The 19,153-nt window shown below is 40.5% G+C and overlaps 1 protein-coding gene across 2 annotated transcripts in view; it reads left to right on the top strand.

The window, feature by feature from the left end:
* The window catches only part of SHPK (sedoheptulokinase), a 525,836-nt gene that overhangs the window by 265,808 nt on the left and 240,875 nt on the right, over positions 1 to 19,153 (top strand). The gene's annotated exons all lie outside the window — the stretch shown is intronic.

Raw genomic sequence — 19,153 nt, 5'->3', positions numbered from 1 at the left:
CTGTCAAGTGCAGATTAAAATCAAGCTAAGTCCATAAAAAGCCCTCTGGCTGATGAAACAATCTCACTTTAAGCCTCCCTGTGTGTTTCTAAACTTGGACAGAGCAGGGTACATTTATGTTGTCGCCACAGTTGCAGTCCCAGTGTTCCTAATGTAAAAACATGGTTTGGTTAGCCGAAAGTGAAAAGGTACCAACAAGCTGTAACAAGTAATTTGTCACTTCAGGTCTGCCTGTGTGTTTCCCAACTTGGACAGACCAGGTTATCTTTCTTCTACCACTTGAATCACTGGCCAAGTCTTCTTAATGTAAAAACACACTTTAGTTACCTAGAAATTAAAAGGTATCAGAACTAAATCAAGTTAGTAGCTACAATAAGTAATTCTTACTTTAAGCCTAACTGTGTGGCTTCCAACTCAAACAGACCAGGTTACCTTTCTACTCCCACTAGAATTGCAGTTGTAATTCTAATGTAAAAACAGATTTGTTAGCCAAAAGTGTAATGGTATCAAAAACAAATAAAACAGTTAGTTACAAGTAATTCTGATTTAAGCCTACCTCAGTGTAACCCAACTCAGACAGACTATGATGCCTTTCTACTACCACTAGAATTGGAGTCCAAATGTTCTTAATGTAAAAACACACTTTAGATAGCCAAAAGTGAATATGTGTCAGAAACAAATCTAACAACCAGCTGGAACTAATTCTAATGTTATTCAAAGGCAGACAAGCCAGCAATGATCAACACTGACTCACACACATTTAAGACAATTTCAAAGTACACTAGCAGTCTAAGGGGAGGGCCTTCCCAGTTTCACCTGCCAGTACCCAGTACAATGAGCAGAGAGAATAAGACTTGGAGGAGCTTCTAGGGCCAGGTGTACAGAAGTTGAATTTGATAGGAGCTTTCAAGGCCAGATGTACAGTAGGGGTAGACAGCTCACAAACCTTCTCCACTCAGAAATAGGCTTATAGGATCATAGGTGTTTACAACTCTAATTACCACAAGGGACCTTTTAAGCCTAGCCATGCATCCCTAATCCCTGACAAGTTCAGGTGCATTTGATAAGTGTAAGTAGGTGCTTGCGAGATTAAATATTTAAAAGCAGGGGCTTGGGAGATGAACCATTTACAGGTTGTCTGTGTCCATTAGAGACACAAGTGCCAAACCAGGGATGAATTTCCTGTTCCCCATCTAATTGTCCAAGTTGCATTTGAATTGTGTTAGGGAGAAACTCTGCTTCACATGGATGGGGAGCCTGTTCCAGAGACCGAGTAAATACCAGTCTCTCCAGCTTGTCCTATTTATATCACAGGCAAGGTTTAAGTCTTTAGAATGGTAATTCTGGTGCTTTTTATTTTGTAGATATCCAGGAGGTCCATCGATGTAGGGTCTGAAAATGCCCTGTATGCCAGCCATAGATCTCCCCTCAACAGCCTGTAGGAGACAGACTACAGGGATAGGGCCTTAAGGTGGTCTTCACAGGACATTTTACTTATGCCCTGTATTCTTTTAGTGAGGCAGTGGATGTTCCAGTTGTTGGATATGCCTGGTTAGGTACATACCAAAGGGAGCATTGTACTCAGTGAGAGGGCCGAATGCCGAATACAGTAGAACAATGACCTCCTTGGATTTAGATGCCATACCTTTGTTTATAAGTTGCTCAACATAGAATGATTTCCTCACTGCTGTAGACATATGATGGTCAAAGGCTAGGTTACTGTATGTGTGTGTCCCTAAGTCCATGACTACTGGGTCAACTTTGAGGGGTGTGTTGTCAATATGATGGTTACCAGGATGGATGACATCCAGAAAGGTACTGTTATGCATTTCTTGGTATTTTATTTTAATCCATGGCTCTGACACTAGTTTATCTGTGTCAGCCCTTCCTAGAGAATATTTGTGTTTGTGTGGGATTCAATGACAGCTCCTAATTTGCAATCATTTGCAAATTTAGTCAGCTAGAGACCATTGACAGTGGCCTTGACTTCAGGGAAGTAAATGCCAAAAAGGAGCAGTCTAAGGACTGATCCCTGAGGGACTCCACTTGAGACTGGCATCTTTGTAGAGGTGGACTCCCCAATTCTAACTTCCTGGGTTCCTGTCTGTGAGCCAGTTGGTTATCCACTAGGTAACATTCAGGTTTTACCTAACCTCTTGAGTTTGTCAACAATGCCTGAGTGGAGTACTGTATCAAATGCTTTGGCCAGGTCAAGGTAGGCAGTGTGAACCATTTTTCCCTCCTCTGTTGCTGTGGGGACATTTTCAAAGAAGTCCACCAGGTTGAGTACGTATGACCTATCCTTGACAAAACCATACTGGGTTGGGTCCAGTATCATTATTGATCACTTCCATGATCATTTTTTCCATGGCTTTGCATGTAAGACTAGTGAGACTTATGGGTCTGTAGTTTCTAGGGTATGTAGATGACCCTCCTTTCTGCAGAGGGTTGACTGTTGCTGTCCTCCATTCATCAGGCACGAAGCCTGTTTGGAGGCTGCAGTTAAATAGCAATTCCAGAGGGCCTCATAGGTCATATTTCATGCTATTTAGATGGCATCCTGAGATATTTTCTGGGCCCATTGATGCAGTTTTCTTATCCTTAGCGAGAGCATTAAGGACCTGTTTCCTAGTGACAGCAGGGGGAGCTTTATTTGATGGTATTTCCAGAGGGAAGGTTGAGGGGGAGAGTGGGGTAAAGTTGAAACTGAATTTATCGGCCAGTAGGTTTGTTATGTCTTCTGGCTCAGTATAGGTAGTGCCATTTACAATGAGCTCTGCACACAATTGTGTATTGCCTTTGAGGTTGTGGACATAGCTAAAGAATGCCTTGTGGTTTTCCTTGACCTATGCGGCCAGATTTACCTCAAATTTGGCTTTGGTAGACTTTATTTGTCCTCTGAATTGTTTATTTGGTTTGATGAATGCCTTTATCCTTCTAGGTGCTGCACTCCTTAATTTTTGTCATGATTTTTTTCCTTCTGTTATACAGCCTATTGATTTTGTGATTCCACCAATATGGCTTGTTTTTGAGTTAGTTCTGTACTTCTTCCTGGTGGGTACAGCTACCTCTGTGTAGCTATTAACATGCTTGTTCAGGGTTTCTGTGAACAGTTCTGCATAGACAGCAGTGTTCTCAGGCTTTTTTGGAGCTTGAAATTTTGCCAGGTTATCACTTAAAAGCAGGAAGTCAGTCTTAGAATTTTCCAGGTTTAGCTGGGTGTCCAGGTTTTATTTTTGCTTCAAAGGAGACCATTTTGTGATCTGACCTTACCAGGGAAGACATTACACTAGGGAGTGTGCAGCACTTTCCCTTATTAGAGAGGACCAGATCCAGTACGGTTGCACCCCTGGTTGGTGTACTGACAGTCTGGTCCAGGAAGTTTGTGTTTACTAAATCCAGGAATATCTGTACCTGTATATTTGGTGTGGTATGGGATCCCCAGTTAATAATGACGTATAACAGAATTTAACTTCCTTTATCTGCACTTTTTTTCAAATAATACAGTATTTAAATTGATTTAACTGTGTTGCAGGAATATTAACTGAACTGGAAGTTTTTCTGCTCTTCAGTCAGTGCTTGCTTGAATTTTATTATTTGTTTGTAATTGCAGGTGTGGGGGTAGCCACATTCTTTGATTTCCTATCCTTGCCTATTTAAGTGGTACAGTTTGAAATATTTTCTGCTTAAAAACCTCAGCTTTGGCCGGCTAAGATCTAGCTGTATTCAGCTGGACGTATAAGAAAATTTAAGTACCTTTATCTGCACTTTTTTTCAAATAATACATTATTTAAATTGATTTAACTGTGTTGCAGGAATATTAACTGAATGGGAAGTTTTCATTCTGCTCTTCAGTTAGTCCCACCCATCCTCCCTGTTTTTGTTTTGGTTTTGGTGTTAATCTTAGTGGCATTGAAACTGCCCGCCCCTCTTGTAAATTTGTGTTTGGCTACTCCTTCTGGGCCCATCTCATTTGCTCACTCAACTGAGTGCAGTGAGATCATATTCTGATTTCAGGCACTCCTTCTGTGTACAAAGAGAGCATCTGGGAAACAGAAAAAAAAAATTAAGCTTGTTTCCTGCCTTTCCTGTTAAGTGGTATAGACTGTAGGCTTCTGAGCCCCCAAGCCCTTCTGTGTTGGAGGGAAGCCTTCTAGCTTAGTTTTTTTTCTTATAACTAGCCAGTTTTCTAGTTTCAGCACTCAAATCTGTTTCTTTGAACTCAGCACTTGTTCAGAACTCATTGTAAGCACTACATATGCTGCAAATTACTACAGCACTCAACTTTCCTCACTTCTTTAGTGGAAAGCAGTTTTTAGTACTTAATAAATAAGCACTTATCCAGGCATGTCTAAGGGTCAGCTCCCAGTGATTTCTCCTGTCTATCTGATGAATCTGGGCATCTTGGGGCAATGCAGCAATTGCCTCATGTACACAGACAACCCTCCCCTCCTACCACCCAACACTACAACCTGTGAGAGACGCACTTATATAGCCAAACTGGAAGCAAAGCTCTCTTCACCCAAGACTGGACTAGACAGTCAAGAGGAGAAGGTAAACACTTGCACCACACCACACTCATCACATAGTCCCTCAAAACCTACACCACCAAAACACACACATAGAAACACAAAACACACACCTACATTCGCAGAGGCTCTCAATAAAAACCTGCCCAAGCATCAGGGACATCCAAAGCATAAACTCAAGCAAACTCCACCCCCCAACACAACCCAAATGACACATAGCCCAGAAACTCAGTGTGCCAGTCAACCACAGCCCATAAGGCATAACAACGTACCTAACACTCTAGTCATAGGTGACTCTATAGTCAGGCACACTGATGTTCCACTCACTAGACTAAACAAGGAGAAAGTTACTGTCAACTGCCTGTCAGGTGCCAGGATCCGCCACATAACGCATGCACTCAGGTCACTCCACAATAAGTACAAATATGACTGTCATTGTCCATGTTGGTGTGAATGACCTGAGACGTACCTCCCTGGACTACATGAAAAGAAACATGGAGGAGCTCTCCGATCTTGTATCCCAGGCAGGTATGACCCTAACCCTGAGTAGCATCCTGCCATCACCCAGAATGATACCACAGTACAAGGACAAAATGATTGACTTCAACAATTGGCTAAGCTTCTGGTGTCATTCTAAGGGGATCCAGTATTTGTCTGCCTGGGACGACATGATCGACAGTCCACGATGCTTTGCCAGAGATGGCCCTGCACTTGTCGCCCTTAGGATTCCGGATACTGGCTAAGGCTCCTACCACCCCTATAGTGCCTTTTTTAGGCAAGGTTCAAATGAGAAATTCACCACCGTAACAGGTACAAGCAAGCAAAATCTGAGGGTAATGCTACTCAATGCTAGAAGTCTAAACCTCAAAATGCACTCACTCCAGGCACTCCTTAAAATGGAGAACATTGACATCTGTGCAGTGACAGAGACCTGGTTCAAAGCTCCAGAGAGCACCCCTGCATTACCAGGCTTCAATTCATACCACACCTTTCGGCCACCTAACCCAGAAAGAAGCACTAAAGGCGGAGGCGTGTCCATATTCATTAAGGATATCCACACCTCCAGGCTAGTTGCACAGCATAATGCATCCGAGATTATCCAAGTGCAACTAACTCTGGGCAAGACCGCAATCCAAATTGTAGCTTGCTACAGACCCCCCACCATGCCCCAGGATTCACACTCCTCATTTCTTGATACACTGGAAAGTATTAGGGTACAACCCAACACCCTAATAATGGGCAATTTCAACTACCCCACCATTAACTGGGAAAACTACTCATTTACCAACTCTTTTGCTCAACATTTTCTAGAATTCATAAATTCCAACGCCTTGGATCAACTTATTCACACCCCCACCAGGGGCAGCAATATCCTAGACCTAGTCATTACCAACATGGGAAACCGGTGTTCCACACCAGAGGTCAATTCCTCATTGGTCAGATCTGACCACAAGCTAATCAGCCTAGACATCCACATCCCACCCCCAGCCCAAATTAGGGAAACCATTGTAAGAAAACTTCTCAAAAGCCAACTTCACACTTCTTAAGACAGAAGTGGCAAACTTCATGACACCCATGCAGATGGACAATAGAGGTATGATTGCCGAATCCTACACAAATGCACTTTATAAGCACTTACACGAGTGCATGGATCATGCTATCCCTAATAGAACCAAGATGTTATCCTCCAAAAAAAGGAAGCCAATCTGGTGGTCCTCTGCCATAAACAAACTCTACAACACAAGAAAGAAACTGTTGCAAAAAAGAGTAAAATCCCATGACTGGAGGAACTCCCTGGTCAACCTCAGTAAGAAGCTGAGATCCCTCATAAAATCCTCCAAAGCTAGTTACGAAAACAAAATTGCCACTGACTATAAAGACAACCACAAAGCATTCTATAGCTATGTCAAGAATCTAAATGGGAACACTCAGATCTGCTCTGAGTTACAGCATAATGGCACTAAATATACAGAACCAACTGATATTGCCAACATCCTAGCAGATAGGTTCAGTACTAACTTTACACCCCTCTCACCCCCTAGAGGGCCCATCTCTATACCGGAAGAATGCAAAGTTCCTATAATCACGGCTGCACAGGTAAAAAACACACTCGCCAAAGCCAAGAACACAGGATCCATGGGACCTGACAATATCCCAGTCTGTGTTCTAAATGAACTACAGAATGAACTGGCACCCTACCTAAGTACCATGTCCAATCATAGCCTCACCTCAGGCTTTGTACCCACTGAATGGCGCATCGCGACAGTTATCCCACTCCACAAAGGGGGAGCCACGATGAACCCCGGGAACTACCACCCCATTAGCCTGACGAGCCTGGTCTGCAAGGCCATGGAACGTATCATTGTGGAACTCATAAACAAAGACATTGGTAATCTCCAAACTCTGGACCCTACCCAGTTTGGATTTGTAAAAGGCAGATCATGTCTCCTAAACCTGATTGACTTCTTTGAAGCAGTCACCAAAGCCATAGATGAGGGTAAAATGGTTCACACATATTATCTAGATCTCTCCAAGGCTTTCGACACCATCCCCCACTCTGGAATTATAGATAAGCTCACTAAACTAGGTATAAATCCCTATGTCACAAGATGGGTTGCCATCTGGCTCACGGACAGAACCCACACTGTGAAAGTAGCGGATTCCAAATCCGACATCAGACCAGAGACAAGTGGCGTACCACAGGGTTCAGTCTTGGATCTTCTCCTGTTTGGTATCTACTTCTCTGAAGTGCAGGCCAACACAGAAGGTCCTTGGCTAACAACGTTTGCAGATGACTGCAAACTAGTAGCCATAATAGAAACTCCTAACGATGTGGACAAACTACAAAAGGGCCTCACTGAGACAGATACCTGGTGTTAAAGCCATGGCCTGAAGCTCAATACCACAAAGTGTATTGTCATCCCCTTTGGTAAAAACTCTGTACCCATGAACTACCACATAGCTGTTAGTCTGCTTAATGCCGAAAATGTGATGAGACCTTAGGACACAGGTGGACAGTAGTCTCTCCTTTGATAATCACATCGCCACAGTGGTCAGGAAATCCTTCTACGTGGCTCATCTCATCACAAAAGGATTCTCATCCAGAAAAAAAGAGGTCATTGTTCCCCTCTACTCATCACTCATTAGACCCATTATAGAGTACAACGCCCCTTTTCGTATGTACCTCACAAGACATCTACAACAACTGGAAAGACCACAGAAATACCTCACAAAGAGGATTACTGGCCTCAAACAGATGCCCTATGCAGACCGTCTCAATAAACTACAGCTTTACTCCATCGCATATCGCCTACTCAGGGGCGATCTCTGCCTAACATACAAAGCTATGTCAAACCCAGAGCTGTTGGACATGCTCCACCTAAAGAAATCCCAATCCCTCCGAGCTACACGCTCTAGGGACCTTAACCTTGTCACCACAATAAACAGAACATGCTGGAGTGATAGATTCCTGTCCCAGAGACTTTCCATACTCTGGAACAGACTACCTATCTATGTCAAACAGAGCTCCTCATTAGCACTCGTCAAGAAAAATGTTGATGATTGGATGGGAAATGGGAAATTCACCCCGGGGATCTCTTCTGTGGCTCTGCTCGACAGGGGCACAGGAAAATAATTTTCTTGGGTGGCGAAAGCCAGGGTACATTTTTTGGATAGGCTTGTATGGGCCCTAGAGCTGATAGCTTAGTACCTACCTATGAACCTATGAATTAAAGTTGCCCTTGAATTTGGTATTGGGTTGTATGGTGAGTGTTTCCGTTAAGTTTAAATACATGGTATGGGTTTCCTGGGTCATAGATGGCTTGTCTATAGCTTACAAGGAAGTGTTGGATTTTGCCTATGGTGATTTGTATATGGAGCAGCTCAAGTGCATTAACCTGTTTGACCAGCCTTGAAGCATTTTTATTTTTGATGTAAATTGAGACGCATCCACCTTTAGTCCCTGTCTGAATAGCAGGTGGTCTAAATGTGTGGAAGGCATTATAACTTTGTATTGTCGGTGTGCTCTCTGTGGCTTTAAACCTTGCCTCAGTAACCGCACAGATGTCAGCATTCTCTAAGGAAAAAGAGAGCTTCTCTGGAGTGAAGCATTGATGATTTAAAATGTTGTAAACACCACGGCACAGCACAGAAGCTGCTTGAAAATATTATACTATAAAGCACTGCAATTGTAAAAATGCCTTCAATTGTGTTAACTTCGGATAAACAAATACAACAGGAAGTACACAAAACTGATTTAAATGGCAAGATAAGTGCGGTATTTTATTGTAGTTTAAATGTTCTTTCTTGTATACAAAATGTAGTCCAAATGCTTTGTTTTCAAATTTCCAAGCTTCCAGCAGTCCCAGGACTAAGATGGCTGACTGCTTGTGTAATGGACTTCTAGTGTATATAGTGTGTGTGTATATATATATATATATATATATATATATATATATACAATTTTCTCGGAACGAGATTGTTGTCGGTTTTCTTTAGATATGTATTTGTATTGTTTATTTGTTTTTTTGACTTATTGTATTGTTGTTATTATTTGGAATAAAAGAAAATTGAAATAAAGAGATTTTGGAAAAAAAAATAACGGGGCAGGGTTAATCACCACAAGCTCTAATTACAATTCACACAACTGGCTAAAGCTAGTTTTTTGTATTAAGTTTCAAAAGTTACCACAGCACAGAATTAAATGAGCAGTATTAATTATTCACTTAAAAGGTCATAAAGTTAACAGTGGATACTGTTTGAAAAGTGACTAAAACAAGGAGCAATGCTGATAAGCCACTTAAGAGCTCAGAAAAATAACAATGGATACTGTAAAACCCAAATTGATTTATAGCTCTAGCTTTAGATTCAGAGGAGAGAGAATAAAAATGTAATAAAACGAGACCCCACTCAAATGATTTAAACACCTAGGCACTGCACAGAAAGCACTTGAAAATCCTATACAATAAAGCACCATAGTTGTAAAAACGCATTCAATAGCTTTAACTTAAGATACAGAACTGCTATAGGAGACGCACAAAACTGATTCAAATGGTAAGATAGGTGCAGTCCTATAAGTGTGATTTAAATGTACTTCTCTGGCTGCAAAATGTAGTCAAAATGTTTTGTTTTCCATCTTCCAGCAGTCCCAAGACTAAGATGGCTGATCCCAAGCTCTAATTACATTTCCCACATCTGGTGAAAGCTGGCTTTTTGTTTTAAGTTTGAAAAGTTACCACACAACATAGAATTAAATGAGCATTGGTAATAATCCACTTTAGAGTTCAGAAAAATAATAATAGATACTGTTTGAAAAGTGATTAAAACACGGAATAAGATGAGCAGTGCTTATAATCCATTCAAAAGCTTAGAGAAATAACAATGGATACTGTAAAACACAAATCGATGTGTAGCTGTAGCTTCCAATTCAGAAGCGAGATGGTAAAAATGTAATAACATGAGAAAACACTCAGAAAAATGATTTAAACACGCAGACAGAGCACAGAAACCACTTGAAAATACTATACTATAAAGCACTGCAACTGTAAAAATGCCTTCAGTTAAAACTACAGATACAGAACACGTTCAACAGGAAGCACATACAAAACTGATTTAATGGTAAGATAAGTGGAGTATTTTAAATTTAGTTTAAATTTACTTCCCTGGATACAAAGTGTAGTCCAAACCCTTTTTTTTCAAGCTTCGAGCAGTCCCAAGACTTGGATGAATAACACTTGGTGGCCTTTTTAAAGGAGCTTTTTGGTAGCAGCCCTTAATTTGGGGGGGGCCTTGTGTTGTTGCAAGCTCTGGAAGACTGTCAGTATAAAAAGTTCTCTTCCTGTTACTGTGGTTCCAACACAGAGGATTGTTTTTTATTAGGTGGCATTACATACTCTTTTTAATACTGGTCATTTTGCCTTACAGGGAGGACCCAAGAAATCATAGCTTAGGCATTGTGGCTTAAGCTGCAGAAATGTATGCAAGCACACTTTTTTCACTTCTTAGATGTTAATGTCAGCCACTGCCTTCATAGTGTTGTTTGCATACCTATAACAGAGGGTGCTTCAGTGGGCAGTAAAGTAGAAGTAACTGTAAAACCATCATACTCTCATGAATCTTTTGTTGTTGTTGTTGTTGTTGTCAGACCCTTATACAGACCGGTATACCATACAAAATAATTAACAGCAGCAGGTTAAGCCTTCCATTCCTGCATCTAAACCGAGTGCAGAATCTGACAACAGATGCTTCTTTGTGGTTATGGGAGCCTACCTGGGATTCTCCTTTATGTAAAACAGTTGAGATCCCGGGAAGAGTTTCACCTAAACCAGTATTAGCTGAGGGTAGTGTTTCTCACTGTTCATGTTTTATGAATAGAGTTAAAAGCCAGGGCTGTTTCTACTGTGTTCAAACATCCAAGCCTTGTTGTATGGCAACACAGGGTGTTTCTGCTCCACTTGATCCTGTTCTGGTAGATCTTCCTACACCAATCTCAGAAGTGACTGAAGGTCCCAGAAAGCCTTGCACAAATCAGATGTACTTTGCTAAATGGAAGATGTTTGCTCTCTGGGAAGAGAGGTATTCTGTACCACTTCATTTGGCAAGTTTGTAGGTGATTGCAACTCATCTTATTAATTTGTGATTTAGTTATTCCACCGTTAAGGTGTATTGCTCAGGCATTTGTGTGCATCACATTGTTGTGGAGATCAGAACTGTGCCTCAGCAATGGCTTGTTAAGTAGTTTCTTAAAGAGGTTATGCATCTCTAACTTGCAATTAAAGGAGTCTTTTTCCTGGAACCTTATGATTAACATGCTTGCCTATCCCACCATATGGTTCAGTGTCTCTGAGGTCTATCTCTTGGACAGTGCCATTCTTCATGTCCATCACATCTACCCATATGATCTTTGGGGTGCAGGCCCTTATTTGTAAAATATCTTGTTTGTTTGTTTGTTCACAAGCATTGGGTGTCAGTTAGGACTGAACAAAGTGATCTCAGAATTGTTCTTAAACTAGTCCATTCATCTTTTTTTTTTCTTTCTTTCTTTCTGAGGGTGCAGTTTAAGGGAGAATGCACCCTTCATGCATTTGGCTGCAAAGGTCTTGTAGATCTACATGTGTGTGTGTATATACCTTTAAGAAGCTATCCTAAGGTTTGCATAAGCATGTAAATACTGAGCACATGCAAGGTAGACCTACATTTTGTAGTTAACTGTTGAGATGTAAGCTTGTATGTATGTAAGGTCTGTCTGTTAACTAGTTCGTATTTAATGATGCTGTTAGCTATCCTGATGTGTTTCTATGTACTAAAGCATCTAAACGAAACCCCAAGCCTTCTTGTTATATGTATTATAGACGAACAAACAACACGGTGTCAGAAGTGGCATGTCTAAAAGGACATGGTGTCAGAAGAGGCATATCTAAAGGACATGGAGTCAGAACTGGCATATCCAAAGGGCATGAAGTTAGAAGCGGCTTGACTAAAATGACTAGAGGCAGTTGCTTAGAGCTAGAGAAATATACACGAGCAGATCATCTCTAAAATGTGCATACTTCACAAAACAGGTCAGAAACAAATTTCAAATATTAAAACTTGCTCAGCACTATTTCTTGTTTGCATAATATGAAACGAGGCATACAGAACATTCTAAATGATATTTGCATAAACAGATATGTACATTATTGATAAAAATATTCAAATTACTACAGAAAACATTTGAAATAAAATCCGAATTGGATAAAATGAATAAAATAAGGGGAAATTACTGCATTTTTTAGTACATGCTTTGCACATCTGTATTATTCATATTAAGCAAAGCTATCCAAGTTATCAGAAGTATATAAAATGTTTGCATGTTTGTTTGTGCAGTGTTACAGTAAAGCTGTTTCACAGAGTACAACCATTACAGAGCATATTTCGCAAAATAAAGTATTTAGAAGAGTTTATTGTGCATTTGAATGTTATTACAAGCTCACAGAACAGTTTGTTCATACATTTACAAGAGCCATATTTTCAGTGTGTTTGTGTATACTTTGTGAGCATGTCAGATGGATTTTGAAAACCCAGTACACTTGTGTTTGACAGTAATATTCCTGAGAACTGGAGAGTGTTTGAGCAAGAGCACGACATTTTCATACAGTCTGGATTTTCTGATAAAGGTGACCATACAAAGGCATTTGTTCTACTTAATGTAGCTGTGTCAGAAGCCATAGAAAGGGAATGCTCATTTGTGTATGCACTTGCTGTCTATACAGGAGAGGAGGAAAACCATCATATTGTTGTGCCAGCTGAGTCAAGGGAGGACCCTGAGTGCTTAAAACATAAATTTAGACAAATGTGTAACCCCCCCAGACAAATGTTACAATGGAAAGGCACTTATTTTATGTAAACAAGGTATCAAAAGCCTGGCAAAACTTTTGCAACATATATAACTGACCTGAGAAACAAAGCTAAAATGTGCAGATTTGGTGACTTAGGGGTTGAGTTGATAAAGGACAGACTTGTGTGTGGCATAAAAGATGATGTTGTGAGAGAGATTTTGCTTCGTGACAGTGATTTAACTTTAAATAAGGCCATTGAGATTTGTAAGATATGAGCTCACAGAAAAGCACACAAATATGCTTACAAATGAGAATAGCTCTAGAAGGCACAGTGATAAAGCTCATGCTGATAGTATGCAGCACGTGGTTACGAGAAACAAGCCCAAGCACATGGCAGCAACTGTAACCCCTGCAGCACTCACTGGTAAACCCTAGATCTTTCTAGTAAGTTCTAAGCCCCTAAGGCAAAGTCTGCAAATTGCACAGTCTCAGAAAAGCACAAGAGTGAGTCAGTAAACTCAAAGCATGGGCCCCAACCCATTTTCATTGCCAATTGTCGTAATTGTGGTAGAAGTCATGAATCTAAAATGAAACAATGTTTAGCTTTTGGTCAGGAATGCCACAAATGCAATAAATGGAATAATTTCAAAAGATTTTGTAAATCAAAAGGCCCACATTCTTTTATTAAAAGGGAACATTTCAAGAAACGAGTTGATCAGTTAGACAGTGGCAGTTCTACTCTTTATGTTGATGGTGTGTCAGTGCTTCATGAAATGGACAGTGCAGTAGATTTAAGGGCAACGAATGAAGTATTTTGCACTGTTCAGATAAATGGCAAACCCACAGAGCTCAAAGTTGATACAGGTTCCAAGTGCAATGTTATGTCAGCAGAAACATTTGCTTGTGAGTATAAAAGTGAAAGGCTTGATTTGGCAAGGTGTGCAAAGCTTGTTGCTTATGGAGGTGAAGAAATTCAAACAGAAAGCTCAACAATGCTTTCATGTTACCCTGCTGGAAAAAGCTACAACTTGTTGTTTTATGTGGTTAAGAGGCAGGCACATCCAGTCATTATTAGGACTCAGAGATGGTTTGAAAGTGTGACTGCTTTCATTTAATAAGGAAGTCCACCATGTTAGCTTAAAAGATCACTACTCTAATTTTGCCCAGCACATTTTTTTGTACCTCTGCAAATTTTTTTGAAGACAAACTAGACAAGCTTCCAGTTGTGTACTCCATGAAGTTAGACCCAGAGATCAGTCCAGTTATCAGGCCAGCACGTAAAGTTCCAATAGCCACGCAGGACAGAGTCAAAGCCAAGTTAGGTAAAGTGGTGCGACAAGGTGTGATTTGAGCAGTTGCAACACCAAATGAATGGGTATCTTCCATGGTGGTAGCTTATAAGAAAAATTCAGATGATATCAAAATATGTATTGATTCATGAGATTTGAACAAAGCACTAAAAAGACCTCATCATCCAATGCGCACAATCAAAAAAATTGCAGCCTTGATGCCAAATGCCGCTATTTTTATTGTCCTAGACTCAGAGTTCATTTTTGGCAAATTCAGCTTGACAAGAAATCATCATTGCCCACTACTTTCAGTACTCTGTCTGGCAGGTACAATTTCTGAGCATGCTATTTGGGATAAATTCTGCAAGTGAAATCTTTCACCATGCAATGGAGCAAATTTTTTCTGGGTATCCTTGTGCTATTATAGTAGACAACATACTGGTAGGAGGTCACGATGAAGCAGAATATGACAGAAACCTCAGAAAAGTTCTAGAAAGGGCACATCAAGTGAAGCTCAATCCACACAAATGCAAATTCAGGCTACAAGAAGTTGCTTATGTTGGTTATTTATTTACGAGCACAGGTTTACGACCAGACCCTTCATAGCAAACAGCCATTCTCGAGATGCCAGCTCCAGACAATGTTCAAGCCCTGCAACGTTTTCTTGGCATGGTTAACTACCTAGGCAAGTTAATTCCAGACTTGAGCCAAATATCAGCACCACTCAGAAAGCTGACAAGTAAAGATGCATCCTAATCTTGGTTAGAGCAATGCCAAAGAGCATTTGATGTCCTGAAACAGAGAATTCCAAGTCCACCAACTCTCAGATACTATGATGTTCACAAATCAGTTACACTTTCCTGTGATGTTTCGAAATTTTGTCTTGGTGCAGTCATTCTACAAGAGAATCAACCTGTTGCCTATGCATTGAGAACTCTTACCCAAACTGAAATGCAGTATGCCCAGATCGAGGGAAAGAGCTTTTGGCAATTGTGTTTACATGTTCGAAGTTCCATGACTGTGTCTATGGTAGACGTATCTAGATAGAAACGAAACACCAACCATTAGCCACTATCCTGAGAAAGGCTACACATTCAGCTCCAGCCCAACTGCAACATATGGTGCTCATATTGCAAATGTATAATTTCAGTCTTGTCTACAGGAAAGGCAAACTTCTTTATCTTGCTGATACATTATCCAGATCACCCAGAAACACCACAGCACAGCATGAGAATGAGAATCTTGATTTTGAAGTCATGGAAGTAAGAAATTTTCCTTCCACATGGCTTGATGAGTTGAGAGATCACACAGCTGCAGATCCAGTTTTACAGAGGCCCAACCACTTTATCAGTCCTGGATGGCTGTCAAAGCAATCCAGTTTACCTCGAGAAGTGCAACCTTATTTTCTACACAGAGATGAGATTTTTATTGGACAAAGGTATCATTATGAAAGGTCCAAAATTAATTGTTCCAAAGTCCTTGCAACCAAAGAACATTGCTGTCTTGCATCATGGTCACCCAGAAATCGAATTACCAAAAGAAGGGTGAGAGAACTAATATTCTGGCCTTCTATGTCATAAAACACTTGAGAGAGCACTTTTATCTTGTTCAGTGTGTAATACTACTAAGCCACATCAACAGAAGGAGCCACGTCTGCTAAACCAGATTCCGGATTTTGCAGTTCATGGTAGTCTGCACAAAGTTATTTCTGACAGTGGCACTTGGTTTACAAGCCAACAGTTCAAAAGATTTGCTAAGGAATGGTACTTTACTCATGTCACAAGTAGTCCACAGTACTTGCAATCAAATAGTTTGGTGGAACGTGCACTTCAAAGTGCAAAACATTTACTGGAGAAGTAAAAAATGAGATAATAGTGACGTTTTCCTGAATCGCTTGAATCTCAGAAATGTTCCACGTGATGAACATGTTGGTTCACCTGCTCAGAAACATCTGTCGAGATAAACCAGAACTGCATTACGAATCAATAGTCAATTGTTGGTTCCTTGTATCAAGAACAACAGGTTAGTAAAAGCCAATCTGTTGAAGAAGCATTTAACCCAGAAGTCCTACATGATAAAACCAGTAAACTGCTCAATCCATTACGAGAAGGAGAAGTGGTAAGAATGCAGACGTCCAAAGGTTATGATCAGATTGGTGTCATGAAGAATATTGGTCCAGAGCTGCAATCGTACATTCTGGAATCAGGCGTAATTTTTAGGCGAAATGGGGAACATTTGAGAATGGTGTTCAAGCCTATACCACAGCACATAGTGTGTGAGAAAGACTGTTTATCTCTGAGTGAGTTGTCTGGTGTTCCAATTCCTGAGGAAGTTCCAGATGACATTCCTGTTACTATGATGAATCCAGAAGTTCCTGATATGAGTTGTGCACCGCAGACTGTCCCTGTTGCTAAATTTGGTCACAACTGTTATGTTACAAGACATGGTTGCATCTCTAAACCCTGTAGCCGATATGAAGCAACTTGGACGTGAACATTGTGTTTTGTTTCTGATGTATATAGTAATGCATGTCTAACTCTAATATTGTTTTTTTCAAAGGGCAGTCTTTTTAAGAGGAAGGATAGATCAATAAGTGTGTGTATACTTTTAAGAAGCTATCCAAGGGCTTGCACAAGTGTATAAATACTGAGCACGTGCAAGCTAGACTGCCATTTCGTAGTTAACTGTTGAGGTGTAAGCATGTATGAATGTAAGGTCTGTCTGTTAGCTAATTTGTTTGTATTTAATGATGTTGTTATCCATCCTGATGTGTTTCTATGTATTAAAGCATCTAAATGAAACCCCAAGCCTTCTTGTTGTATTGTATTAGAGATGAATGAGCTGCAGGTCTGAAAAGGCTGAATGAGTTTAGGAAGACATATCAGCTGTTTATTTCCTTTGCTCTGGATAAGGAAGAACTTGCAGTGTATAAGTAAACACTGTCCAAGTAGATTGCTAATTGCATTGTGTTTTGCCACTAAGTGGCTCTCTCTGTTAGAAAGAAATGTTAATTTCAATGGCCACTGGGGTGGGACTGTTTCTGGTGCCTGTTTCAGGAATCTGGTCAGTGCAGACATTTGTGCTACACACACTCAAGTCATTGGTTTACACCTTTACCAAACAATATTTCTTGGATCATAGTTCTAGGAGTTGGACCTCCTTTGGCATCTGTGCAGTTCAGGACCTGGCTTTCTGAGCCCTTGCACTGGGTACATTCTAGCTCCAACCTCCCAGGTAAGTTTAATTTTTGCAGCTTGACATTTTTTTTAAGTTATTTCTGCAGATGGACTTTGAGATCAGGTATTTGCTCACCATATTAATTTTCTTGTGTGAATGCCTTCTGCAGTGGGTGTGTATTTCCTGTTATTTTCCCCTTTTATTTTTGATGGCCTGTGTGTCATCAGCAGAAGAAGATGGCTTTTACTTTATGTTGAGCAGGTCTATAACTGTATGTTAATGATTCTTTGTGTCTTATGGGATTTGATCACTCGATGCATGGAGGTGAATCTGGGAAGCATAGGGGCTGAGCATATCTTTGTAATCTGGATTGCTATGATATGACATGTCCCAAGAAGCACTTGTCTCCGAGTGTGGTAGCTGACGCACACTGTGTGTGTGTGTGTGTGTGTGTGTGTGTGTGTGTGTGTGTGTGTGTGTGTGTGTGTGTGTGTGTGTGTGTGTGTGTACATATATGTATACATATATACAGTTATATATGTGTATGTTATAGATTCATAGATGCGTACTAAGCTAATGACCACAGGGGCCCTTCTAAGCCTAGCCATGTATTTCAAATGCATCTGAAAGTTTTAGTACCCTAAGGTTATTTTAAGAGGTATATGTAGGCTAGGGCTTGGGTGGTGAAGCATTTACAAGCTTCCTATATCAATTAGAGTCATGGGTGCCAGACCAGGGTTAAATTTTTGATTCCTCATCCACTGTCCTAGTTACACTTGAATTGTATTAGGGAAGAACCCTGCTTCACTTGGATGGGAAACTTATTCCAGAGAAATGGTAGTCTCTGAGATGCATACTTGTCTCTCCAACATATCCTATTTATGTTGCAAGCAAGGTTTAAGTCCCTAGATTGGGTAATTCTGATGCTTCGTTTGTGGATATGCAGAAGGTCCTTCAGAGTGATCTCCAAGGATGTCTTGCATGCCAGGCATAGATCACTCCTCAACAGTCTGTAGGAAACATAGTACAGGGATAGGACATGTTGCTTTTGCTCTGTATTCTTATTGTGAGGAAACATCTATAGATGTTCCTGGTGTGCATATGTCTGGTCAGGTACATACCAAAGGGGATTTTGGGTTTAGTGATTGGTCTGATGAGGGCTGAATACAGTAGAATGATGACATTCTTGGACCTAGATGCCATACTCTTGTTTATAAGTTGTGCAACATAGAATGATTTCCTTACTGCCATAGACATACTATGTTCAAAGCCCAGCTTACTGTCTACATGTATCACCAAATCCCTGACTGCAGGGTTTAATCTTAGGGGTATGTTAGCAATGTGGTAGTTTCCAGGGGTAGTAAACTTCCCAAAGGGAAGATTGATGTAAGAGTGTAGAGTAAAAGTAGGAGTGTTTAATACACAACTCATGGAGCAGTGCTTGTCACTGCACAGACTAGTTGCTGTTTGCACAACTGAGGCCTGGGAAAGTTTCAAAGGTAGTTTTATAGGGAAATGTCAAGGTTAGTTGCCTGTGTCTATACAGGGCACTGATAAAACCCACTGGGTATTGCTGCTCTTCTTGCAAATATGCCAGATTTAGAGACAGAAAAAAAACTAAACAGACTAAATAGCCCTCTGGCTATTGGAAAAAAAAATCTCATTTAAGGCCTTCATGTGTGATTCCTGTAACAGACAAACCAGGCTACCTTCTACTGCCACTAGAATGCAGTTTCTAGTTTTCTTAATGTAAAACTACACTGCATTTAGCGCAAAGTGAATACTAACAGGACAGTGAAACTAACTAGAAACACACACTTTCTAAATGACTAGAAAGCAGAGA

Source organism: Protopterus annectens, chromosome 13.part0, assembly GCF_019279795.1.
Source record: "Protopterus annectens isolate FY-2018-M chromosome 13.part0, PAN1.0, whole genome shotgun sequence".
In the NCBI taxonomy this organism is placed as follows: domain Eukaryota; kingdom Metazoa; phylum Chordata; order Ceratodontiformes; family Protopteridae; genus Protopterus; species Protopterus annectens.
Note: the sequence above shows the minus strand (reverse complement) of the source record. Positions and strands in the feature narration are given on the sequence as shown.